The sequence below is a fragment of the Cataglyphis hispanica genome, chromosome 4 (assembly GCF_021464435.1).
Source record: "Cataglyphis hispanica isolate Lineage 1 chromosome 4, ULB_Chis1_1.0, whole genome shotgun sequence".
Taxonomy (NCBI): Eukaryota; Metazoa; Arthropoda; class Insecta; order Hymenoptera; family Formicidae; genus Cataglyphis; species Cataglyphis hispanica.
In genome coordinates, this window is record NC_065957.1 from 9,852,068 (window position 1) to 9,879,476 (window position 27,409).

General features: G+C 38.1%; 3 protein-coding genes across 7 annotated transcripts in view; 2 read left to right on the forward strand and 1 right to left on the reverse strand.

The window, feature by feature from the left end:
• Window positions 1-27,409, forward strand: part of LOC126848782 (netrin-1-like) — a 169,252-nt gene that overhangs the window by 50,197 nt on the left and 91,646 nt on the right. The window lies entirely within an intron of this gene.
• Window positions 1-27,409, reverse strand: part of LOC126848789 (TBC1 domain family member 14-like) — a 160,744-nt gene that overhangs the window by 27,382 nt on the left and 105,953 nt on the right. The window contains exon 4 of one of the 5 annotated variants that reach the window (XR_007687311.1): window positions 6,000-6,020. The exons of 2 other annotated variants lie outside the window; for them this stretch is intronic. The gene's annotated coding sequence lies outside the window, so the exon portion shown is untranslated. Of the gene's footprint in view, window positions 1-5,999; window positions 6,021-26,439; window positions 26,618-27,409 lie in introns of those variants that run through there. 2 more of the 5 variants (XR_007687309.1, XR_007687310.1) reach the window with 2 other exon arrangements.
• The window catches only part of LOC126848813 (CD63 antigen-like), a 169,380-nt gene continuing 153,074 nt past the window's right edge, over window positions 11,104-27,409 (forward strand). The window contains exon 1 of the mRNA XM_050590041.1: window positions 11,104-11,109. The gene's annotated coding sequence lies outside the window, so the exon portion shown is untranslated. The remainder of the gene's footprint in view (window positions 11,110-27,409) is intronic.

Here is a 27,409-nt window from a genome sequence, read left to right on the forward strand (position 1 = left end):
GAGTCGCGATGAGTGACTTCCGATGAGGATCGTCCGCCGTAATCTCGCGATCCTCTGCACTCGCGAAGCAAGGAGCCTCGAATGCACCATCGAATCGCTTTAACAACGGCGAGAGCGAAAGCACGGAACGAAAGCGCATTCCTCGACGGAGATCTGTTTGTGAGGCCATTAGGGATCAGCGCGCGCATCGTAAATTCATTGATATATTTACTGTGTAAACGCGGCCGGTGCACTCGAGCACGGCTACTCGGGCGCCGAGTCGTCGTGTAACGACCGACGATGGCTCGCAAAACTCGTATAACAACCCTGATCGGACCTGTACCTATCTCCGAGATGATATAATGCAAACAGATTCTACGTCTCGCTTCTATCTCGCTTCTTACGCAGTTATACGTCCCGTCCCAAGTTTTCTCGATCACGCCCGAATTAATTCGCCGAGAGAAACTTTGAGAATCTTGCTGTCCTTTTTGCGGATAGAACGAAATTTATATTATTTCTTTATTTTATGCCATTGCTTATCAGGTGCTTCAAAAAAAAAAAAAAAAATAAGTATAAGTTTGTCTATAGCGACTGTGAAATGTTCCCAACGATGCATCCAAATCGCAGAGTTAGGACTCAATTTAAGGTACCTTTAATATGGAAAATATATAGGAACGATAATAAAAAATGTTTCTCTCTCTTTTTCCATTTGATATGTAATTCAATCTGTAGAATTTTAAATTCTCAAGCAATATTATGTCATTAAAATGTTGCATTATTAAAGTATGAGATATCTGGATTCAAAATTTTATTCTAGAATCTTAAATATTTACATACTAATTATGATTCAGTTAATGACAATTTAAACAGAAATTAAAGAGAAATTGAAACTATTTTGCTAATGCCTTACGTGATATATTCTTGATATGTAGTCAATTACTGTAGAGTCGCTATGTGTAGAGTGAAAATTAATAACGACATCACGAGATAGTAAACACGTTGTTTGACAGCAGAAGCACATCCCGAGATGCTCTTGATTGCAAGCGAGGCAGTTTGTCTCCCGAGTTTCTGTCCAATTGGTAGGTGCGAATTGCGGCCATAAGCGCCCGCGCACTTGTGCGCAAGCGAGATCGGGATGATGGACCGCGTTTACTCGCAAAATTTACGGACGCAAACGCGCTTCGATAAATTTACGAGCATCGTATGTTACCCGCCATTTGTGTGTTTACAAACACACCTATGCGACCGCCGCCATATCCCGCTATCGACTGATCATGTGAAACACGTGTTTTTCGTGAAAGTATCTCTAGTATAAATTCTCCAAAATTTTGCAACCCTCTGAATAGAAGCGATAGGAATTATTGACAGCTGGGGTATTTTTTTTTCATTCAATAGAAGCGAATCATATCGAAATATTCTTCTCTCGAGCGTACTGTTTAAATATTGTGGAGAAAGATACGCGGCGATATTATACGAGAGGCATAAAAAACGCGCGTGTCAACAGTTATTGATTTTCGCGAAATAATTTATAGGGGATAAATTCATTTAATATATATTATTATATATGAACAATATATATATTATTTATGAGATGCATCTTGCATATTTTAACGGAGATACTAATTATGGATAATTGACATTAATTAATCTAAAGATGCTAATAATTATAATATCAATTTTGTAATTAATTGAATTCATTATTTGACAAAAATGCTTGTTAATAAAAATAATAAATAAATTATTTTTATATAAAAATATCTTTAAATTATTTAATTAGATTAGATATGCAATACATATTTTCAAATATTTTTTAATTTATTTTATTTCTTTATTATATTGCATTTTAATTAAAATAAAACATATGTCATATACTGTCAACAGAGAAAGAATTTAAATGTAAGAAATGGATTCTTGAACGATAGTTTATCTTCGTTAAAAAAATTCTTCGTTTGTACGGAAAATTATAGCGAGGGCTGTCTATCGATGGCGTCTACTGTCATTGGATGAAGCAGGTAGATTCGGTCGTTCGGTGATAATCGGAATTCAGCGGCGGGCGGCGACGGGAATGACAGATTTATTTCCGACGATAATGAGCACGCCGTCATCTAACGAAATGAGATAATAATCTCGCGGAAGTAGAACCGGGAGAATTTCGAGGACCGGCGACAGATTTGTCGCGATTAGAACTACCGGACATCGAGCTGATAATCCATCGAGATAATACGCTTTAGAATTATGGCTCTTCTCTGTGGTTATCATGATTCTCTCCACTGTTCTATATATGAAGAAAGCAATTGAATAGAAATGTTGTAATCTGCTTATAGGATTTTCGTAAATAGAAGATGATAAGTTTAATCTTAAAATATTATACTTGTCCTTATTTTTTGTCTTATTATTTTTTTTTTATGTTTGAACTAGCAATATTTGTAAAATATTTTAACGAACGAAATTCTGTCATTTTTTAACGCTTCTTTATATTGTGAGCGCTTTTTTATGATCCATTCTCGTGCTCCTCTCTTCTTTACACACGTTGCACAAACGTACATAGACGACGGCGATGACGTTTGACTTCCTTCCATCACGTACCTTCCGGTCGTGTACCTTTGGTCAACGGTGTACCGTCCAAGCACATAACATCCAAGTAATCCGATCACGTAATCGTCCATCGCTCTTCCCGGTCTATCATGAAATCACGGTCGAACGGCCCAATGTTCTCGGGCGTGGTGGTTAGGGAGATTCGGAATCCTCGTAGCGGAGCGAATGAGAAGGGTCAAAATTTGTCGGTTTCCCACTCCACGTAAGCACCCCCTTGGGACAAATCTGCGTTCTCGTCAGAACGCCCCTTTCCCTCCCTCATCGCTTCTCCATCTCGCTCTGTGAGTAGCTTGCGCGCCGTTTTCGCTAATTTCCCCGTGCGATTGCTCTTACGCACGTATCCTGATTTCACCCCTGCGGCCACTTTTCATCTGTCTGCCGATCAAGGGGAACGGGTTTGCGCCCGATTCTCAAGATGATACTTTAAAAGGAAAAAAGGATTCTTTGTAAGCAGAAATTTTTATCGATGGCTGAACGTTTAAAGCGATGCTACCAACCATTTTTTATAAATATAAATTGTACAGTGTAAGTATTAGTTTAGTAAAGGGTAAAAATACCGGATTTTTTAATTAAATAATGAAATTAATTGTGAAATGGAATTTTTGTACCATATTATAGTGGGTGAGCTTTCTCGCAGTCATGTGCAATTACACATATCTGTGACATAAGTGACATGACGGAAATATATCTCGCGTATATGTTCCGAAGAAAGTTATTTCTCAAATAATTCATCGCACTATCTTCAGGGAGCAACTCCACAAATTGTTTATCACATCGCTTGCCTCCCTATGTATCAATATCCTACAATCAGGAGAAGTTGAACGGAATTGTTATAACTGTAAGCCATCCGCAATTTTCCCAAGAGCATTTCTTCGCACTCTACCACTCGAACTTCCGTAAGAGTTTCCTTGATTGCTATGATCCTCGACGGACTAAGGCAACCCTCCTATTTCTGATATATAGGGCGCCTCAGATATCTTCTTGTCATTTATGGATTTTTTTTTTTAATTGATTTGAGATTAACTTTTCTTGATGATAATTTAATTCGCGATGCCAATTTTTTTACTATACTTTCAATTCTCAAATAAAAAATTTTGTTAAATTAAAATTCACACTATCGAATAAAAAAATTAAAAATTTGTTCTTTATTTTTGAAGTTAATCGCGTAAATTTTTTTCAAAATTTTAATTATTTGTTATTCAAAAAATATAAGCGCATTTTTTTTATAAATCTCTAAATTATCAAAACATTAAAATATTTGAAACACCGTATATATTATTATGGCGACATTGCATGCCGCCGACAGATTCGCGGGATTTTCGCGCCAAGAGAAGGGCCGAAGAGGGAGAGATCCTTGGCCGGAAAGTTTTCGGGGAGGACTCTCGAGGATATTTCAAATAACGGACAAATTTTACGGCCCACCCCGAGGACGCTTTACGAGCGGCTATGAAAGATCAAGCGAGCCGATGCTGACTCGGACGAAGGATATTTATTATCCCCGAGTATGTACCATGTATACATGTATATATATGTAGCCCATAACACACCGATCGACTGATGCATACGTGTGCACAGTAAATATCTATGTGCGCCTCTGTATATGTGTGTGTGTGTGTGTATAAAGCTCTCTATGTGCACACTTAGACGCTTAAGAAGAGAGACAAACATAGAACGCGTGTATGCTTGTACCTTATAACGTATTAGACCCTGCGGTCTAATATACTCACTCATCCTTCGACTCCTCTCTCTCTCTTTCTTTCCAGAGATTCTCCTTTTAAAGTTGTCCTTTGCTTCCCTTACGCATCTAGTCAGCATCCAAGTATCTCGCGAACAACACGCGATCTCGCAAAATTTTTCGTCGCATTAAATTCTTTTATTACGCGTAGAGAAAATTGAAATGTGTCGTAAAAAAACAATTTCTTATATTTTCTTATTCAAGTGTTCTCTTTAGAATATAGTTATCGCAGTCACGATAACAGAAAAAAAATTACTCGATCGCTATGAAAATTGAAATTTAGAATTAGTTTACAATTGTTTCATCGAACATTATTAATTCTAATTTTACATACATTTGTTTAATATTAAAGTTTAATCGTTTATTAAATTTAATTGTACGAGAGAAAAGAATATATAATCTTTGTTATCATTTTTTAATTAAGCTGCTGTATATAATTTTACATACACAATATATGAATAAATAAATCTTGCTAATTTTAAAGAAAAATTTTGTGCTGATATTTTTTTTTTGCATAACATACTATTTTAGTCTATACCTATATTAGGAAACTAGTAACTTCTGCAACGATAAAGGAGATCAGTTTCCCGAATATTGCCCGAGATCGGATTTAATTAATTCCGACCGTACGTACCTATATTACGCAGACTCATGTAAACACGCGACGGTATATTCAACAGTATATACACATGCGCGCGCGTCTGCCGCACACATTCGCATTTTGCACGTACAGCAGCGAATCTAGCGGTCTAATATCCTCACTTAACCTTTGACTTATCCGCGTTTGAAGTGCTTCTATTCTTTTCGGGGATCCTTTATACTCGTAAAAAAAAATTCGCTCCTTTCAAAAATACCTGAACGCATAAGATATATGACGGTTTTTCAAAGACTGTTAACGGATAATTGAAGAAAAACCCATGTAAGAGAAATCCCACGATTTTCCCACATACATATATGTCAAGGATATCCGGTAGCAAGCAAATTTACGAACATTACAGTTCGATGGAGATTCGACCATCACCGTACGGAATCTCCCGCGGGATAACACACCGAATGTAGTGACGTATATACATGGAGAACGGGATGCAAGGGCAAGTAAATACATACGGCTTATAACGTATTAGACCCTGCGGTCTAATATACTCACTCATCCTTCGGCAGCTCCCGTCCCCTCTAGAGGGATCCTAGATTGCTTTCGGAGTTGCGCGCCTCGGCACCTGTACACAACAAGCGACTCGCGAAATAAAAGCTTTATTACTTGCTTGAGCAATAAAGCTCAGCGTGTGAAAGCTCATTACATCGTTCATTACGTCTGACGCGACAATATAAACTCCGTCTTTCAATTTGCTTCTCGTACCTTTGACACGTTCGGATTGAAAATCGACGATTGTTTTGATATTATTATTTCTTTTTTGTAGATTTAGTGTCAAAAATTATAATTAAATATTATCTAGTTCTTCTTTAATTGATCGAGGAAATTATCTTTGACATTATCATACGCATTGCTAAAATTCGACGCAAATTTTGTGACACACCGTGTATAGATAGCGAGCGTTTCACATACGCTGATAAATACCGCATATTCCCAAAGTAACGTATTAAATCCCGCAATCTAATATACTCGCTCATCCTTCGGCTCCACCCCGAGGGAATCCTCGACCGCACTCAGACGTCCTTCACACCTACGCACCTGCACACGGACACCTGTTTCCTACGGGAGAAACGTACAAGATATAACTGCACGATCTACCGCAATATGGTCAGCGGTAGAGAAAGAGAGAGAGAGAGAGAGAGAGAGAGAGAAAGGTGAAAAATAAAAAAAACTTTATAGCCTGACCGGGCAATAAATTTCATCGCGAGGTCAGAGATTCGCGTTTTGCCCGTCGATGCTTGTGTTGGAAGCGAAGCGAGTGCATTGCACTTCATCGTCGGGCAAAACGGACGATTAGAATGATTTCTCTTGTAGCATTAGAATGATTTCTTGTGTAGCATTTGCGTCTAATGACGATGATTAATAAATTCTCCGCGATAATAATCGTGTCTGAAATTACAACAGCAAAAGCTCGCGTGGATGCTTAATTGCTCTCGGGTTATACTATTCGTATTCAGATATTATATTATATAAATCATGATCAGTCGAGGATACTTGTTTCAATGTTCCTCGTTAATATGACTCTTAAATACTTCAATATAATTACTCATAATAAAAGTTCATTCCTTACACTTTCCTTCAAATTAATTTTCCGTCATTGCTCAGAGATATTTTTGCCCTAATTTTTTTTTTTTTTTTAATAAAACAAAAAAATCTACGTTACAAGAATGATGAATATTTTGCTTTCGAAAACTAATATTTACGAAGTTTCCGAGCAAGTTGCAAAGATGCATCGAACACTTTTGTTCGCCTGCAATACGATCCCAGAATTGTTGAACGAAGGTACTGAAGGATTAAGGGAAGCATAAATGTATCAAGGCGTGATTAAATATCGCGCGGGGGAAATATCTTTGTTGCGCTCGCATCGCGCGTCGATTCTTCACAGGATCGCCATTTTCACGCTCCGGCGGACGCATACACGGCATACAGTCTCATCGTCGTGTAACGAAATCGCATAAAGGATACACAGGGGCGTACGATTTCACGAAACGGATAATTTGGCGTAATTGCAAAACGGGGAAAATTACAGTTCGAAATGTGCCGTGCTCAGATTACTGCCCACTAGTTTGGGCGCAATTAGGGAATAATCAATCGCCGGCCGCGTATCACGTTTCGTATTCATTAGCCAAATGGAATCTCGCTCTCGCAAACGAGGAAACAAACATAATCGCGATCCACCCATGATTTCGAGAGAGTGTCTGGGAGAGGATATACGCGAGAGAAGGAACACAGGGATCCGATATTGCGATTAAGAATCGCATTAGAGGGAGAAATAAGATTATTATTAGCGCGAGAAAATGTCCCTGAGAAGACAAAAAGAAATATACGTTGAAATAGTGTACAATTAATGTAATTAAATGTCGGTAAAAGATTAATCGGACAATTTGTTGCGTATAAAAATAAATGATACGTAATTGAACAAACATTGAATACGTATTGCAAAGAAAAAAAGAGGGGAGGGGAGGAGGAAAAAAAAGCCGCGTTATCCAACGCGTGCATAACAAGAAGTGCTATTGATATGTCGAAACCGTCGAGTCAGCATGAGTCTTGAGTTCTATAGGTAGCAATATTGATTTTAAAGCCGATAGAGTAACGATACGGGAGTAGGCGAACGAATATAACTAACTACGATTATAGTAAATAAGTAGAGCGAAAATGGTGATCGAATAGATCAACCCAAGATACATTTTGCAACAAGCGAATGTTTAAAGGGCTATGTAATATTTATGATATATAACTATAATATAAATATATAGTTAAATAGAGAGAATTGAATAAAAAGCACAAATAGGTAAATAAACATACAGAATATTTTTAAAAATACCAAAACTTGTTATTTATTTATTAAATTTAGATATTTATTAAATTTATATTTTTATTTATTAAATAATACATATTTGCGTAGTTTTTCTGACTCAGAACGGAGAGTGATTTCATTTTACTTTGTTTAAGAGATTTGATTTATCAATATCTACTCAAGCATGGAAAATTGACATGACAAACAGTCTCAGAAAGAAGGCAAACGGCGATCCACGTCGATATCGACTTTGTTTGGAGAGCAGACGCGTCTCGAGAAGCGGTGGGAGCTATGTATTTAGAGAACAAAACGAGATTTTGATTTTATGTACGCGCATCCTCTTAAATCAAATCTCTCGAATGAGGCTGCACGGGACAGGATCGTCATCCCGATGCATCTCGCGTCGAACAATGAAAGACAAAGACGATATGTCATCGATGCGAGGAACGCAAGTCTCCTGTCGCGATGTCAGATAAGACAAAAAGAGAGAGAAATACAGAGAGAGGGAGAGAGAGAGAGAGTGAATAGAAAGGAAGAGAAGGGGGAAGCAGGGGGAGCACACCGCGTCACAAATTGGTTTCATTGTTCGGCTAATGAAAGCAATAACTCGCGGGCGAGTCGTACCGCGTGCGCGCGGAAGGGGTTGGTTGGCTGGTTGGTTGCATCTCGCGTCGCGCACCCACGCGTGCACGCGGGGAGAGATGACATAGGGAAGGGTGGATGGACCGGAGGAGACGGTTGCGCCGCCGAATAATGTTACGCATCGATCATCCGCCGTTTGCCAATTAACGAGACGGCCCGTTACGCTGTCCGTCCGTCCGTACGTCGCGTGTGTTTTGACGTCGCAGCAGATGCGCCGCGACACGACACGACACGGACACGGCAGCGCGTCAGCTCGAGATGAGATGCCCGAGATTAAAGATGTAGGATGTAGGCATGTTCCGAGCGAAATGTACAGGAGGGGAGAGATGGAAGGGATTCGTCTTATAAATTTGCATCAGCCGTTATTTACGAAATATCCAGAAACCTTTCATGTACAAATGTAAGAAAATCCTTCTACTATTAGACTCTTTAAGACATAAAATGTCTTTTTCCTTTTTGCCCTCTGTTACGATTCCAATCGCATTTCTCGATTCGCGTCCGAAATACTAGATCGCGGAAAGTACTTTCGACCGAGAGAGCATTTCCCGGAATATATGCCGAAACGAGTGGAGTCGCGCGGCGCGCATGTTAATTACGCTCGTTGGAAAACACGCGCGTAACGAGGAACGAGGCGGATCTCGAGGCGGTGGTATGCAATTTTATCGGAGCCGCGTAATGCGCACCGGTCGCATCGGTCTCATCACGAGCTCCGAGTCGCGGGGGAGGGGGGGGGGGGGGGGAAATCTCGTTTTTCACGAGTTCGCCGGCACAGCCGCGGACGCATATTAATCGCATCATGCACGTGCGCGAAATCGCTCGCGGCGCATCCGCTCGACGTCGCCGCCTCTCTTCTTTTGCATTCGTCGTCCGTTTTTCCTGTGTTTTATTGCGGGGGCTGTAGTATATGCCGCGACGCACACACAGACAAATGTATCGCGGCATGATCGCCTTTATGTCCGACGTGTAGCGCGCACGTGTCGCCGATGCACAGATAAAGAGGGTCCCCCTCTCCTACCTCCGGGACCGATGGATGCACTTAGCGCCCCGGTGAAATGATTTATTCGACATTTACTCGCTAGCTTTAACTCTCATTAAAACAACCGCCGGGCGGTCCTTCGCCTCTTTTTTTGCCTCTCTTGCGCACGGGTATGCGCGCGCGCGCTTCCTCCTTTTTATTTTTTCCTTCCTCCCTCGCTTTACGTTCTCGTTCGTCGATTTATGCTACGAAGACTTTTTGAAAAGCGTAACTTTTCTCACATTTTTCATCGGTCAATATGATTAAAAAAATGTGCGATGGATAAAGGAAATTTTGTGAAAAGTCAAACGTGATTCGCGAAATTATATGTGAAGGTATTTTATTATTGTTTATTCGTGTACAAAGGTAATTAAAAATCACCAAATAATATTTAATAATAAATTATAGAGAATATATACATGCACGGAAAAGAATTATAGAGAATATTATATACAAGATAGAAAACTATTATTTAGTAAACTATTTTCATTCTTCTTTTATTGAATTAATAATCAATGTTTCATTGGCGATAAAGTTCAGTTTGACGTCTCTAATTATCGCACGATCCATCAATACGCCCGGCATTACATATATCTAAATTAACTCATATTCGATTTAGGGAATATCAATCGTCGCTTGTCAAATTATTCAAACTGTGCGTTCGAATAATTAAATAAATAACTATCGCTCACGCACATCGATGCGATATTACAATTATTAATTATTCTCTGAATTATATATACACGTCGATGCGTTATACGCGACACACACGTGCCTTTGCATTTGCATCTTTTGCTCGCCCTTCGAATCGCATTAACATCATATTAATTGGGTGGTAATGCAATCGCACGCGGCAACGCAATTTCACAGAGATTACGTTTACTATTAATACCGGCATTCGCGGTAAATGTAGCGCGATTATATCCGCTTGGTTTAATCCACGGCCGGGTTCGGGACGAATTCCCGCCATCTTTCCGCGATATCATAAATCTTGCAGTGCGAGTGGCGTGTCGGGCAAAACGTACCATTCTCCAAATTAGTCGCTTAATTGAAGCGTCGTCTCGCGTACACGCTCGTGAACGCGGCTACATTTTTCTTCTCCCTCTCCTCTTTCCCTTTTCCACGTAGCTCAATGACCTCCTTTCCACACTTACTCCCCGATCCGAAACCCAATGAATGGCCCACTGCCAAGGATATTCGATGGATTCTTTCGATTTTCAGTTTATCCACTTGATCGAATAGCCTTACGTGCAAACAGGTTTATCGCGAGTGAAGAAGAAAACTTACTCAAAGATAGTTTCTCTCTCTTATCATGAAAATAATATTTTTAAAGGTTGTTTATAAAATTTTTGAAATCGAAAGAAAGATTCGTCGTTATAGAAGATCTCAGAGAATTACAATCTTCCATTTGGATAGACGAAAAAAAATATACACGCGAGGTTTCGTGGATACGCGATCACGTGGCGATCCTACTCGTGAAAATTCTCCACGCGTTGCTGTCACTTAATTCTCATTCGTCGCGACCGGGTGATTATCATCGCGGCAGTAAGTTTATGCGATGACTCAAGTGCACAGTTCAAGAGTTCGTATCTCGTCGATTATCTATTAATCATTCGATTGCGCGACGCGAGTATATATACTCGGACATTGATGCCGGGGTGATAACGCGGCGATATTGAGGCCTCGTCTTTGATGTGGTATCTATATAAGCCGGTGTGAGCGAACGTGAACGATTATATTCGATGGGTGTAGTGCGCGCAAACCGAGTTATCGGACATAAATTAATACGGCCGTTGCTTCTATCGGCCGGGATATAACACGGGTATCGCGTCCATTCGTCGCTTTAATTGACGTCTATTCAGCGCGCGAGAGCGCCCACGCCCGGTTCTCTATATCTGCCTGCACTTTTGTTTTCTCTGTCAGCTCTCTCTCTAGAAATAGTCAAACACGCTTCCACTCCACGAAATCCTAAGCACACAGCGCGCAAGGTACACACGCGAAGCGAGCGAGCGAGCTTTCGTACACGTTGTACAAACTCGTCGGACTCGTCCGAAGGATAGTCTCCGCGTGCGCTGTTAAAATATATCGCCGAAAGCGTACAAGCAGTCAGATACTGTATCTACGTAAAACGTTGAACGTAGACATCTCACATGGTGGTTTTAATAACTACGTTGCGATATCTATCGCTCACAGTTCGCCTGCACTTGCATTCGAATCGCTAAGATACTTTTTTCTCATTAAAATGATAAAATTTGTCAATATTGACTTCTTTCTTATAATCAAGATATCAAATTGTATTATATAAAAATTGAAAATTTTCCGAGATTTATATTAAAAGATGTTCTACCTCTAGGTGTTGCAATTTTGTTTTAATATCATCTTTCAACATCATTTATTTGTAAAGGAAAAAATTTGTATATTAAATTGTGATATTAAAATGATTATTATAATTTTAAATTTTTTGCAATCATTCAATAAAAACCTATAAATCAAATATAATGCGAAAATTGCTTATGTTGCTTATTGCTTAAAACATGGTTAATTGCTTATATTGTCACTCTTCTTCTCACTTTCTTATTTTTGCATTACTATTCGACGATGCAATTTACATCTCGAAAACATGCGACACGATACTTCTGCTGGACGGTACTCTGCGTTCGCGAAAGAGAGAAGAAGAGCGAAGGGTATTTACACGATCGAGCAGCATGAAATGCTTTGATGAGATTTACAAAGTGTGTTTGTATCACGAGTTAACTCACACTCTTGCGAAAATCGACAATCGCCGGTATAAACTCGTAGCTACACCTTCGAAATCCATTTCGCGCATAAGAAAAGTACACACCGCGGACTACGTTACGGTGTCCGTATGTCGAAATGTTTACAACCGCGAGAGCACGACGAAAAATAAAATTATCGGCAATACTTGGACATATTTATAGCGTTGTAATCAAGAAAACGAGCAATTTGTGTTAGTGAATAAGATGCTACATATAAATGAATGTATTATTTTTTAATTATCGAGAACTGTTCACGTTAAGCGTGCTATCACTCCTACTCGGCGAAATTCGTGTTTTATATCACGAGAATCGAGGGCGAGACGCGCAGTAAACGCAAGTCAATCGATCATTATTGGGGATCGCAGGAATCGCGAAGGAAAAGATTTTTTTCAGAAATTACTTCGGGCGAATTATATGGGACTCGCATGGACGTGATCTCTCGGCAGAGCAGAAATGTCTTTCAAAGATCGGCATTTAACGGATCCTTGTCGGCGTCTCATTCCTAGATATTTCGCTCGAAGAAAGGATACTGGAAATCCTTTTGTCCATCCTCGCCGGACTGAATTACGGCCCAAGTTTCGAGAGGGGAGTGAAGAGGTGGGGGATATATCCGCCGTCTTCGAGGAGGGAACACGAGCCAGTGCCAGATTCCAGGCAATTTAACCGGCCAGAGCCATTGCGTTGGTGAAACCAACACGATCGTGCATGGCGGGATAAAAGGGCGCGTTTCATCCCCTTTCCTCTCCTTCATGTCTTTTGGAACGAGCTTGTTATTTTTTATTGCATGGTCTCGGTCTCTTCAACATTAGTCGCAGGCAATTTTACACCGTCTTGGCCGATAAGGGGGATGCGAGGAACGGAATCAAGGATTTACGATGCTTTTCAAAGAAGCGTTTTTCTCTTTGCGCTCGAGGATTATATTATTTATGTATCAGAATGATTGTGTCGCAGTCGTGCAATTAATATTTACATTGTTGTAATTAACTTGTGATATACCATTGGAATCATATTTATAAGGTAATCATGATAATGATAGTGTAATTATGATAAACATCATTGTGTGTTAAAATGAAATGATAATGAAAATGTGATTGCATGTTTCCACTGTCACGTAATATGACGTTTATCCTATTATTATCAAAATGAAAATTTTACAATCCCTTCTACGTCACAAAATATAATATAACAATGAAAGGATTAATATATGTGATTATTTGATACACACGATGTTTTCGATCTAAAACGCGATAAACATAAATATTAATATAATAATAAATTTGTAATTAATATATACGCGGCATATCAAATTTCTAATCAGTGATAACTTTTATAGAAACTTAAGAGTAATTTAAAAGTTAAGATTTTGATATCCTTTTTCCCATTTATATTAAAAAATGTAATTCTTTTAAATTATATATTATCTCAGATTTAATGCCATGCGCCATGTTTCTTTTGTACTTTTTTTTTTTTTAATTTTAATAGACAATCGCACATATCTTTCAATATAATATTTTTCATAAAATAAGTAAGCTAAATTAAGCTTTTAGGTTCATATCCTAAAAATAGATTTTATAATATTTCTCTTATTTATTTATTATCCAATAAATATTTTTTTGAAAAAATAATTAATTATTTTTATTTTAAAATATTGAAAATATAAATTGAATTTTATATACATATTTTTCATTTTAATTTTTACATTCTAAACAAATTAAATATTAATTTAATATTCTATAACATATATTTATACATTACATACATATATGTACATATAAATTTTTTATTTTAAATTATTTCAATAATTTAAGATAAATTATTTCAATAATAATACTTTGAAAAAATAATAAATACTATCTGTTGATTTTCTGGCCACCGAGTCTAATTCATATATTATTTTACATATGCTTTTCATCCGTGAATATATCGGCACATATTTTTTGACAGCTAAATAATTCGCGTGATATACAGATGGGGTCCCGAAACCACAATTGATTTTTTAATCTAGATTTTTCTGTCAAATCTCTTATTAATGTCAGCTTAAAATATTGTATTAAAAAACTTCTATTAAAGAAAACATTAATAACTAAAGAAATAGTTAAAAAATATTTTTTACAATTAATTATTAAATAATCTAAAGTAATTTGTTAATTTGTAATTCATTGTGTAGAGTAACATTTTTGTTATCTTTATTTCTTTTATCCATGTTCGGTCGTGTATAATTCAATGCTTCAACATGTTATTAAGGAACAATCGACTTCCAAACATTCAATTTTTAAGTGAAAGGAATAGCGGGACTTCTCTCCGAGGCACCTTGTATATCACGGGAAACATCGCCGAACGAAACGGAGATAGTAAAGTTGTCTCTTCGACGCGATAAAATGCTGGTAGCATCCGCGGGAATTGGCGGCATAAACAGACCCGTGTCTGCGAATGAAACGATTTGTAATGAGAATGGCAAACAACCGACGAGGACAACGATGAACGACGAGCTACGAAAGAAGTCGTTTCACTTTGTGAACCAAGCCGGCTCGCATCCTCGTGCGTGCGTGTGTACAATACATATGTGTGTAACACGTGGAGATACGCACGTGAGACACGTGCTCGGCAGTCACAGAAATTTCGTTCCTTTCTGCTCCGAGACGATGAGATCTCGAATCGATCGAGAGCCGTGTCGACGACCAGGATGGAACCCTCCCGAGACTCGACGCTCGAGAGATAGCTGCGAAGAGAATTTTTATCGCGTCTGCCATGGTGAGATTACTCTCTTCCGCGTTTACTGGCTGGTCTTCGTACGCTTTATTATTCCACGAAGCTCGAAATAAAATCTTGAAGCTGGAGCGATGTTCTCGGCGCGAATTGAACATGTCGGCGCGATCATTGAAGCGAAACAAGATCTCTCGAAGATACACGCGCGTTTTAAGGCGCTCATTTAAGCGAGACATGCAGCATAATGATACATGCAAATAATTCACGAATTATATTAACGGACATGTGCAATACTAGATTTCCCATTTCATTTTGATAAAATCTGAATATACATGTTTCATTTAGTTCCTGAAATAATTATTAAATTTTAGAATTTTATGTTTTTGTTTTAACAAATATATATGTACTAGAATTCTATTTTTTTAATACTTTGATTTTTTCATGTCTCGAAATTAAAAAAAAAATTAAACATTTCTTTTTTAATCTCTCTCTTAAGTCTCTCTGTTAAAGTAGCTTCTTAACTAAAATATTTCTACGTAGAATGCTTATATAATATTATACATTATGATACCAATTTATTCTTTCAAGACTTTGTTCATGAAAGTCTTTTAAAATTCTTGTTAAATAGCTCTCATTAAATATTAGATTAAATTTTCTTAAGAAAATTAGATATAAATTACTTGGAGAGTATTACTTTATTATATGCGGGCGTACAATTTACAAAATTAATCGTCATATATATAAGAAACAAATTGGCGAATAGGCTTCGCGAATACTCTTCCTATCTTGTAAAACTGAGGTAATTATTCGCTATTAAGCTTGCAAGAAGGCGACTTTCTTAATTCATCTCTTTCATTAGCGGCCGGAAGTCTCGTTAAAAAAATCTGCTAGTATGCTGGTAAGAGGTTAAATATTTTACCGTCAACTTTCTCCGTTGAAGTCTTGATCAGGGTTTAATCCTGGAGTTCATTTAATCTTCCGGACGCGTTCCGGTCTCGCGGGAGTTTCAAAAGTTGCGCGCATCTCCTGAAAATTGGATGAAAAGCTCCGCGAGATTTTCTCGCCTCCAACTAATGCTTCGAAGTCCTTCAAACCCGACGCGAACGCTATTATAAACGGTTTACGAGCTTCGGGATATGCCTCTCCGTTCTTCAAATATTTACACTTTGCGCGTAATGCACTCTTCTCGACATATACGTACTTTCATAATATAATTAGGCGGCTTTTATAAAACGTGCATCTTATCGTCACATCTAATTTACAAATTTTATAATTAATTTTTAATATCTTTTTTAATATTTTTTTTTAAATATTTTTTAGTGAAAATTTGTCGGAACAGTATTTTTTTGATAATATCTTCTAATTATTAATGTCGAGTTAACGTCATACGATAATTTCTTGTAAGTCAAACAGAAATTCTGTCAAAGTAGAATCAATTTGAAAATAAAGAAAAATCTTTTGTATCCTATCGTTAAATCCTTTTAAATTCTTAATTCATGTATATATAACAGAGATTACAAACAATTCATAAAGCTTTGTATGCCACGGAAATCATTTTCAACAGAGAACAATGTAATATTTGATATAAAAATCTAGTTATTCGTCTGTACGTGTATCATATGACAATAGTTGTGAGAGAGAAAACTGTAAACGTTTGTAACCATGATTAATTTTAAGAAAAATGTAATATCTGGAGATCAAAGGAGATCAAATCTTTTTAACGTATCCGACAAACTAACGTATCTCTCTTACATTTCTCGTACGTTCTGTAGAATATTGTAGATATATATCATTAAGAGAGAAAGACTTCGATCTTACAAATTTGCACAATTTCTTTTCAAACAATGCCTCTCCAAAGAAGGGATGAAAGAAGTCGCGAGAGGAATCCCTGTTACTGCCAGGCAATTAGCATGGTTATAATTAGGACGGTTGGTTGCAATCGTTAGCCGACGAATCGACCATATTCCATTCTAATGTTAATGACATCGCCCGCGCGTGCGATGAAAATGCGGGCCGGGGGTTTTCGCGCCGGCGAAAACTTCTCTTCCTCATTAACGTCGTGCCACGATCCCGACGTGCTGCGGCGTTAACGCCTCGTTAGCGTTTCGCGAGCGGGACGACAGGCGCGATAGATAGGCGCGCGGCGCTCATGATAATTTATTGGCTCGTAAATTTGCGCTTTCCCGAATATGTACCCACGTGTATACACATACACATATACGTACACGTATAAACCACGATCTTTCCCGCAAAGGATGGCGCGCAGCATGGCGCTTCCGTGGGCGTTTTGTCGCGCGCACGGATATGTATCGCGCCGAGGGCGCGATAATAGAAGGACACCTACGGCGCGAACGAGAGGATAAACATCGCGCCCGATAATATGATAAATCGGCCGGGGCGCTCGCGGGAAATTATGGGATATTAGCGGCGATCGTTGGCGCGAAACGCCGAGCCCATCTCTGTAATTTGTAACATTTTATTCGAAACCCACGCGGGGACAGGCGTCCGGCGGTTCCTTCGATAGAGCGAGTATATCGCGCGACGATATCGGACGCGTTTGCCCGCGTATATCGAAACGTATCGTTGTGCTTTCACCGCGCGAGAATGATTTGCAGCGAGCGCGATGAAAACGCGCGATAAATTTCGCGCAGATACGCCCTCGTCGACGCACACGAATAGAACGAATATCCAGTTCGAAATAGAGGTTTCACAAATTGTGTATTGAAATTTTTCTGAATAAAAATGTATATGCATGTATATGCATTATTTTTTTTTTTTTTCTTTCTGTTTTTATTCAAAATATTCGATCGTGTATCTCTCGATGTATATATTAAAATAAAAAGCGTGTAAAGTAGAAAATTAGAAATTAGAAATTAATGTAGAAATTAGAATGCGCAAAAATTTCATTTGCAGCATGCATGAATACAAGAGTTTGAAGCATTAAGCGAAATGATATTCTATATTCTTTCTATGATATTTCTTCTTTATTTTTAATGTTTTTAACGATTTGCGATTATGAAATTTAAAATAAAACCTTGGCACATATCATATTAGTTTAATGAATTATAAAATAAGTAGATGAAATATATTGGTATTGAAAATAATTTTATATATAAGCATATTATATGTATAATTAAAAGAAAACCTTTCTTAAAAGGCAAAAACACACGTGTATATATGAAAAAGTATCCTGCAAAGTTGTATGCAAATAGAAGTTTAAAATGAATAAAAAATTAAAACACCTACTTGATATTTTTTCACCACAATAAAAATTTATTACTCACCAATGAATATTTAACAGCGGAATTGATGAGATTAAACATTGATCTGTAATTGATATAAATACAGGATCGAAATTGTAGCAATGTCCAATAACTAGCATCGCATGCGATAATAAAATGAATTGTTCTCGTCCAAAACGAACACAACGTGACAGTAACGGTAGCGGCATAATTTCGAAATTCTCTCTCCCTTTTGTGTATAATTCATCCTATAAGGCGATTTCACGCTTTCGGATTTCTAGACACAAATTCCGTTCGCGCGTTGCACCTTAAACTCGTGCTACTCGCGCGGCCAACAAACGATGATTCCATACTCGGGACTCGATAATATCTGACATTGCAAGTATCTCCTCGGCATCTCTGCGAAATCATAAAATCGTGATTCTTCTTTCGCGACGGACTCGTCTTGTCTCGTTTTAACGCATAGAACATAGTAATCTCGACAGAAGCACGGCGCTTGTGATCGGCGAGGATGGATCAAGGAGAAAGCGTGACTTTATACGAGTGGGTGGTTCCTTGGCAAAAGATAGGCGAGACCGAGACTTGGGAATTATTACCAATTGTTAGAAGATTGCGCCGAGTCTCGTTAATCTGTACGATTCTTACGGAGAATTTATATAATAGTATTGTAATATTTTAAAAATTTATTGAATTTATTATTTTAGATCACTTACGTGCGTTTAGTATAAAATAAACGTGTAAGTATTGTAGTTTGGAGGAATTATAAATAAAATTTGATAATAATAAAAAATTGTAATGTGTACACATATAATATATTATAATTTTAATTAAAAAAATGTTCTGACCAAGAATAATAGAATAGATATTTATCGATTTCAAAGTGTTTAAATGTATAATTTATATTGTATCTATATCGCGTTTATAGATGACAACGATGAAATTTCGTCTCGTAAGACATAGTAATCTTTGAATTGCCCGAAGCTAATTCTGCGATCAGTGGAATCAGTTCGCGCTTTGCGAATCCGCATGATTACTTACATTATTATGACAACGTAACGATGTGAGAATTTTACGCTTTATAGGCCGCCGCAATTTTCCAACAGCCTAATGGTTATCATCAACTATCGTTAACCGTCATATATCACTTCAACAAGCTCAAGATATCTAGGGCACCCTACATTAGGATTTTATTAATAAAATTTTAATAGTCTTCTTTTTTCACAAACTTAATTCATTCATTTCTCAAGAGAAATCTTAAAATAAAATTTTCTTATAAAAGATCAATAAAATTTGATAGCTTCCTCAGATCTTTTTCATTTTACACGCGGCGAATATTCGTCGACAGATCGCAGCGCGAGAAGAGGCTCTTCCACTTTTGACACACATTTCGATCAGTTTAAGAAAGGAAAGTTAGGCGTGCATAAATGGACGAAATCCTCGATTCCGACGAGTTGCTGATAGCTGACCCGAGGGTTAATTACACCCTCGGCGAGACTTCTCCATCCCCCGGCATCGCTTCGCTGTATCTCTCGCGCAGCAGACTGCAATCTCTGAGACGCACTTAATTCTATATAATCACCGATAATTTTTCGAAACGCCCTGTTGGCCACGTATTAAAAATTCTTTCGCTATTAATTGTTTGACCGAAATCGATGACCTTGAACATCATTCGAGCATCGTCATCTGGGGAATTAGGTTAATTCAACATTACGCAATAACTTGTTTAATAAGAATATGTATTACACATATCTTTATGAATAAAGATACCTATTGTACATTTTATATTTTTTAAAGGAAAAATCCCTCTCCCCCTCCCAATATATAAACAGTCTTTGTTTCAGGATTTTCAGCAAAAAATTCAAAATATTAATCTCTGAAAATATTTTTATTGGTACCATCCTTTTCTCTCTCTCTCTCTCTCTCTCTCTCTCTCTTTCTCTCTCTCTCTCTTCTACATTTAATAACATATTTTTTGAAAGCTCAACAATATTTATTGTTTTTCCTTCGATATTTTCATAAAAATAATTTTATATATAAACGCATGTTTTATAAACAAATACCGCAAATAAAAACTGTCAGAATCATAAAATAATTTTAATGGCTTCTCTTGTTATATAATATAATATTCACATAAATATATTTACCAAAAGTTAAATCTCGTTTAAAATATAAAATATGTTTCGGATTTTTATTTTGACAATAATAAAGCAATTTATAATACTTAGTGTCTATTTAATGTAGGTAAGCATAGAAGATTTTTAAAATACCAATGACAAAAAATTTATTCATTCTGAGGCAATAAATAAAGATATTTCCTTCTTTGGGATATTTTCGTCTTCATTAGAGAGGCACCGATATCTCCAATATACCCATCTTCTCAACAGTTCACCTCTGATAGAAACTTTAACGGATTAATGAGAAACGCGCGGCACCGAGTTCGATCGACAAGGGAGATCCCCTTTCCCGCCCCCCGATCGGAATTTTCTCCCCCTCTCTTGTCGCTCACGAACGAAAGGATCTCCATTAGATTTGAGCTCGTTAGGGGGACCGGACAGACGACATGACGTGTGTTTCATGGATCGAAGCTACCAGACATTGAAACGTCGCTAGAGGCTTGTCTATCCGTTTGAGTTTCAAAGGCGGCTCGTCGACCTGGAGTTACAGGTATCATCGATCGCGTTCGAAGGAGTTGATTGCCAGCTGTATCGATAAGATCTGACACGGACCGCTCGAGTTTTCGAAGCCGACTCGATAGGTCACGAACCCTACGGCTAATTCGTGTCTCGCCCGATGACTACATAGCTAAGCGTGAGCCAACGTACGTGCCAACATTTTCGAAACAAAGTTACAATGGTCCGTCTAAAGTTACAGTCAATGGTCCGTCTAAAGTTATAGTCAACCCGATACAATACTGTGCTGACGTTGCCGGATAATTAACGCGCTTGTATAGCCTTTAGGTACTTGGAATATTTTGACGGATTATTCTCGTGTATGTGTGTATGAGTTTTTATGACATGGTTATGTTATTGTGAGATTTTTTTTTATTTATTTCTATGCTACGAATAAAAAATATAAATATAAATATACGCAGAACTATTAGGTATTTTTTAAGTGTCATATAATTGACGACACACATAAATTTTAAAACTTGTAATTATTGTTGTTATTGAACAAACAAAATGGCAAGAGAGAATTTTATTATTAAAATATCAAGTTAATCAATATTGCAAATTAAATATTTACGTTAATTAATTATTAAATTGTATTAATTTATAGAAATACATCATATTTCTGATCTATATAATTTATAATTGATCTAGAATGTACGAGCGAGGACAAAGTAAATACAGATTATTGCAAATTTGAAAATCCTCGCAGTAAATTGGTAGCGGAAATAATTTGTTTCTCCGACACCTTAGGCTTCATCTCAACAAGAATATAATAAAAGCAGCAGATTTACTCCGGAAAGACTCGTCTATTTCTTTCTCTCTCTCTCTCTCTCTTGAAATCTGCGTAAAACATGGCGCGATAGAAATCACACGCTTGTATCGAAACTGTAAACGATACAAACTGTGCAACACGTCGTAATTTATAAGTTGACATCCCGCATCCTGAGAAAAAGAGGAGGGAAACGATATAAAAAAAGTACGGTATAATCTGCGGCGCGCCAGCCGCAGATCGATCGTTAATCTCGATTCTTCGTCTCGCGGGAATAATACGACCGCCTTAAATCAGCGGAAACGGCATCTTCTTTAACGGCTAACAAGTCAAGAGGTAGATATTTTATCTGGAAATAAATAGGGGATTTGTGAAAGTTGGCCTATTTTCTTGAGATTCCTTTGAAGAGGAAAAACGCATCTCTCGTTTACTTTGTGTGCTGTTGCGACTCGCTTCAATTTATACGAGTAATTTATTCTGATAGACAAGAGAGAGAGAGAATAAATATATATAATGCAAAATTCATAGAAAAGGAATTAACATTGTATATTTCTTCCAAAAACTTCCATAAATTTCATCTTCCATAAACAATTATTTTTATTATCAAAGTCCATTTTTCAACATTTTTCAAAAAATGGAGCAAAATAAATTCGTCTCGTTAAAAATAGCAGAAAAATTAAACCACTTTCCTCCCAATTATTCCTTTTTATACACTTTGACGATAATCGTTCTGTACGTTTCTATGCAAGGGGAGAGAAATGTGGATGTTTCAGCGGAGTGAAGTCGAGGCGTGCTCTCGTCTCGCTTCATTACTCGCGTCATTATTATCCGAGACAGGGAGGATGTAACTAGATCAATTAGCCTCGCGAAGATCCGCTCTCGTACGTGCTCTCTCGTACATAACGCGCGCGTAAGTGTGTCGAAAGTGCGATACACGCGGTGGCGGTGGCACGCATCTCGTCGAAATCGAATTAGGCTTCGTGGCGCGCACGCTATCCAGCTCGTCTCTCAGAAGGTGAGAGATACGAAGGCGTGTAGAGTAATCTATTTAAGGTCCGTCCCTCCTAAGTGTACGAGAAGATGCGCGCGGCGAGGCGACGCGAATCTTCGTGATAACGTGAAAGACGCGCGCGACGAACGTGCCTCGCAGCCGGCGCGTACAATGGACCTCATTACATGCCATCGAATCAATATAAGATCTTCGAAGATGGCACGGTAATTGAAGAGGCGCGCGCGTTTAGTCCGCTAAAAGCGACCCACGGATCCATCTTCGGAGAAGCTGAGTGCTGCGTCGCCCACTCGATGAAATTACCCGCTTCGGAACCGGCCTTCCCTCATGTCACGCGTCTCTCGATGAGAATTGTGACCTTCGACATTAGCTTAGAGTCGAAGCGTTGAATACACAAGTATCGAAAGTCAAGTGTTGCATTGTTCTAAGAAGATAATATGGCGTAGAGGCGTAAACGCGCTCATTTATCTCCATGTGTTCAGCATCAATGTAATTGTCGAAAGAATGTGAATTTTAATAATTTATGTTTAAAAAATATGCATTGAGAAAGTGGGATATAAAAAAATGTATTATAAAATTGTGATATAAAAAATTGAAAAATTTTTAATAAAAATCGAATTTGATAAAAATATTCAGATGTGAGGCATAAAAATTCAAACAAATTACTCTTCCGTTAATTTGACTACTGGATTAAAAAAATTTTAAATTTGTAAAAGAATGCAATGTCGAATATTTTTTATTTAAAAGACTGTTGATTGTTCAAGAAATTCGTATATAAAAATGGCAATAATTTTGTAAAACATTCCAATGAAATGCAACGTGCACAGACTCATGTATCATCTATATGTAGGCGATGATGTTTCATTTCGATCGAGTAATCTCGCGAGAATTTTACGATCCTGTGTAACATACGAAAGATCGCGTCGAAGGTCACGCGGGAACCAGCCGAATCCGGCGACCACCCGGAAGTGATCGTATGAGGAGCGCGATTACGATAATCGCATCGATGTATCTGTTCGTGGCACGAAAATTAGCTCGTAATTTCAGTACAGGTGTTCCTTATACTCATCCGAGTATAAGGAACATCCCACGCGGGTCGCCGAGACTTTCGATCGAAAGGCAACTCGCACACACCGTGGTATATTAATAACAGCGATCGTCCTTCCCCTCTTTGGTCATGTTATTCGCGGAGGAAATTGCACACATACATAAGAAACCCAAACCACCGGCGTGGCGGAGGTCCTCTTAAATGGATATTAATTAGCGACAGCCGTTACCCGAACGCACAATAGCTCGGGCAAAAGGATCAATAAAACGGATGATTGAATTATGTACGCACTTGAGGAGGGACAATCGTTACTCGTCCAGATGGGCGATCTGATGGAGAAAACACACGTTGCTGTTCTTAATTTTCGATTATATCACAAGCCTTTTAAAAAAAATATATATATATAATTTTTATTTATAAATATATAATTATATATATATATAGTTCTTTTATAAATATATAGTTATTTGTATTTTTTTGTGTCTCAAGTGATTTAAATTTGAACTTAAAATATATTAGATATATATAAAAAAAAAAAAATAAGTTAATCATTGATTAAATTTTTATTAAGCGAAAATTAATGTCAAATTCGTCAAAGAATATGAAACTTTATATGATGTGATCCGCGATTGATTTTGTACATTTCCCACATAAAGCAATATTAAACTATATTCGTAATCTTTTCTTGCTAATAACAATTCTCACAACTGTGAACGCAAACTGTTTTCTCACAAATTACAAAAGTATCCGCGCGCGCGCGCACCGTGAAAATTCTATAATAATACTCGAAGCATTTTATTCCCGGCACGCCCCAACGACAAATCGATTCCGGTGTCGTTTCGAACGGCAAAAAAACAGCGCGCTAATTTGCATGATCGCATGAAAACGAGACAAATTAAGCGCGCCTTCTCGACCAGCTCAATTTGTGTCCTCGAATTTCCCACAGTTGTGACAAAGTTGCTCAGAAAACGTCTTCTTTATCTCCTCGCTCTTTCTCTTTCTACCCTTTTTCTCTCTGTTTCTCTGTCCCTTTTTTGTGCCCAGCCATGTTCTTCGGGAAAAAGGGGCCCGTGACGAGGAGGGTGGGAAAGGAACGAGGGCGCTCTTAATTAATTATTCCGTGGGCGTCGCGCCGCTCAAAATTAAAATCGGTTCATTAAGCGGCGCTACGTGGAATTTTTTCCTAAACCGACGGGAGGAGGGGGCGGGAAGCGACGACGGCTACCGGTTTTCTACCTTCGTGATGGAAGAAGGAAGGGCCACGTCGGACAAGACCGTCGACGAAGCGAGGGGATTCGACTCGCTCGTTTGTTCGGATCGGCAAAGCGTCTATTCCCCATTCGGCCTTAATGGCCCCGACGAGGCCGCGACGCTTTTTATCCCCGCGCGCAATAAATGCCTCGTTAAAGATCGCGCTCGCGAGGAATACTCGAAACTCTCGATTGACGCAAGGCGCGCGCTTTTACAACGGCAATTGGGAAACGCATCGCCGACACGTATTGGAGAACGCATAACGGAGTCGTATACGGTAACTTATTGCATGATCGATGGTGTCATTATTTAGTTACGGCTGTACAAAATTCTCGCGGAAGAGGCGAAGAACGAGTATTAAGTTGCGCCGATGTTTTACCGCGGGCCGCGAGAATCATCGCGTATATTTCACGCTTAGCTTATTCTGATGTAAATCAGTTGAAGAGTCATGTCTGTTAAATGTGTGAGACTTTTACGATGAGCGCTTCAAAATACCGTCGGTGTGTGGTCAAAAAGAAAGTTGTAAGAATTTCCTTTTCTTTACATTTTCTCTCTATTCTAAATAAAAAGCAAACTAATATGGCATACTTCATCAGATGAGCATTGCACGAACCAAAACTTCCATGAAAAAAAAAAAAAATTAGCTATTGAATTAGATAACATCTTCATCAAATATGTTCGTTGAGCAAGATGTCCCATTAAAAGTCTTGCGTAGATATTTTTTTGGTCAGTCAATCGACGATTACAATACTGAATCTAAGCTAAACCTTAATCGGAATATAATACAGGCTCGCGTGAAAACTTCGCTGGAGAATAACGATTGAAATATCGCCTTACGGATTTAACTCGCGCGCTCACATCTGCTCCGCGGCCGAGCGCTGCAATTTTGTAATAAACTTATCAGGCTGATGCGATAATTATCGCGCATCTGGCAAGGCCGATTCGCGTGATTACCGAGAGTAATCCGCGAGAAAGGGAGGAGGAGGAGGAGGAGGAGGAGGAGGGGGGGGCAGGAGGAGCTGGAGCGGACGGAAACTGAGACGGAGCACCTGTAGGCGCGGGATAACTTCTTGAACGCGCGGTAATCGTACGGCCTGCCTTATCTATGGTCCGGGGCCCCGGCGTGGGTTCCAACCGCAAATGACGGGATAAAAGGGTCCTCGGCACGACAGGATGCAATTACGGCTTTACGTAGCCTTACCTAGTGAGAAGGTAACGCCGAGACGCCCAGACACCACTGCGGCGATTCCATTTAAAGTTTAAGTGGGATTTAAATTAAAATCCATCTCGTAACGATTACGCGGTGACACTCGCATTTTTCTTTACCATTATGTATTTATTTGAACGTGATGCGTTTATTATGTTATTATGTTATTCTAGAAAATGCGAATATTACGTGTAATCGAGATATTCCGAGAGAAGTAATCAAGAGAAATCGTGTTGATCATACTCAATTACTGAAACGTACGCCGTTCGTTACATTTCAAGATTTCAGAAAGGAATTCCAAATACGTAGATACCGCGCACTGTACTAATAAAAGGGCCTAGCATACCTGAATGTGTTGGCGATGCGCTCGAGGTGTATGAATCGGCCGTTCGCTCGCGGCACTGGAATTCTTCCCGTTGCGAGATGAGAAAAAGGAGCTAAGAGAAATGCACGGGGAACTTTCAACAGCTTTCTCTCTCTCTCTCTCTCTCCGCAGATTCGGCTAGTAAAAGAATCCAACATTACTAAGAAAAGAAAACAAATAGTTTACATGAAATTTTTATTGATACAATTATTGCGTACGATGTGATTCACAGCTGTACTTTTAAAGCCAAATCAAAAAAAAATAAGAATCGAATTGTAGAAGGAAAAATTGAATTATTATTTTTTTTTTTTTTTACAACATTCTATAAGGAATGCACGCGAGGATGTATCTGGATTATATTTCTTCTTATTTTCTACTAGACGCTAGATCAATTTCGACGTGATAAAAAAGCGGGGCAGCAATTTTCTCTCCACTGTATTAGGCCAGTCCCGCAGGCGTGTTTGTCTAACCACAAATATGGGTTGGAAACATTTTTCGAAGAAATCATGTATAACCAGCCTGCTCGATCTCGAGAAAGAAGTTCATCACGAAGGATTATTTATTGACGGTCGAGCAAATTATCTCAATGAAGCAATTTACTTTTCACGATTTACTTTTAAACTTTGTATGCAAACAATAAAATTAAATATTTTTTAATTAATTGAGATAATAAGGAGTATAGAAAAAATTCTCTGATTAAACTAATTTAATTGAAGAAAATTAAATTTTTTTTTTATTAAAATTATGTGTCAAAAATTAAATTAAAAATGTCTGTTGATGCAAGTTTGAAATAAAACGAAACAATGAACAAAGTCTTTTCCTAACAAAAGCCAGATCAGACAGCTATTCACGTTTCGGTACTCCGCGATATTTTTTCTTTTTTGAGACAAAAAGCAGATCATCCCTTGCGATTGACCTTATCGTTTTCTCTCTGGATAAAATTCGGAAAAGA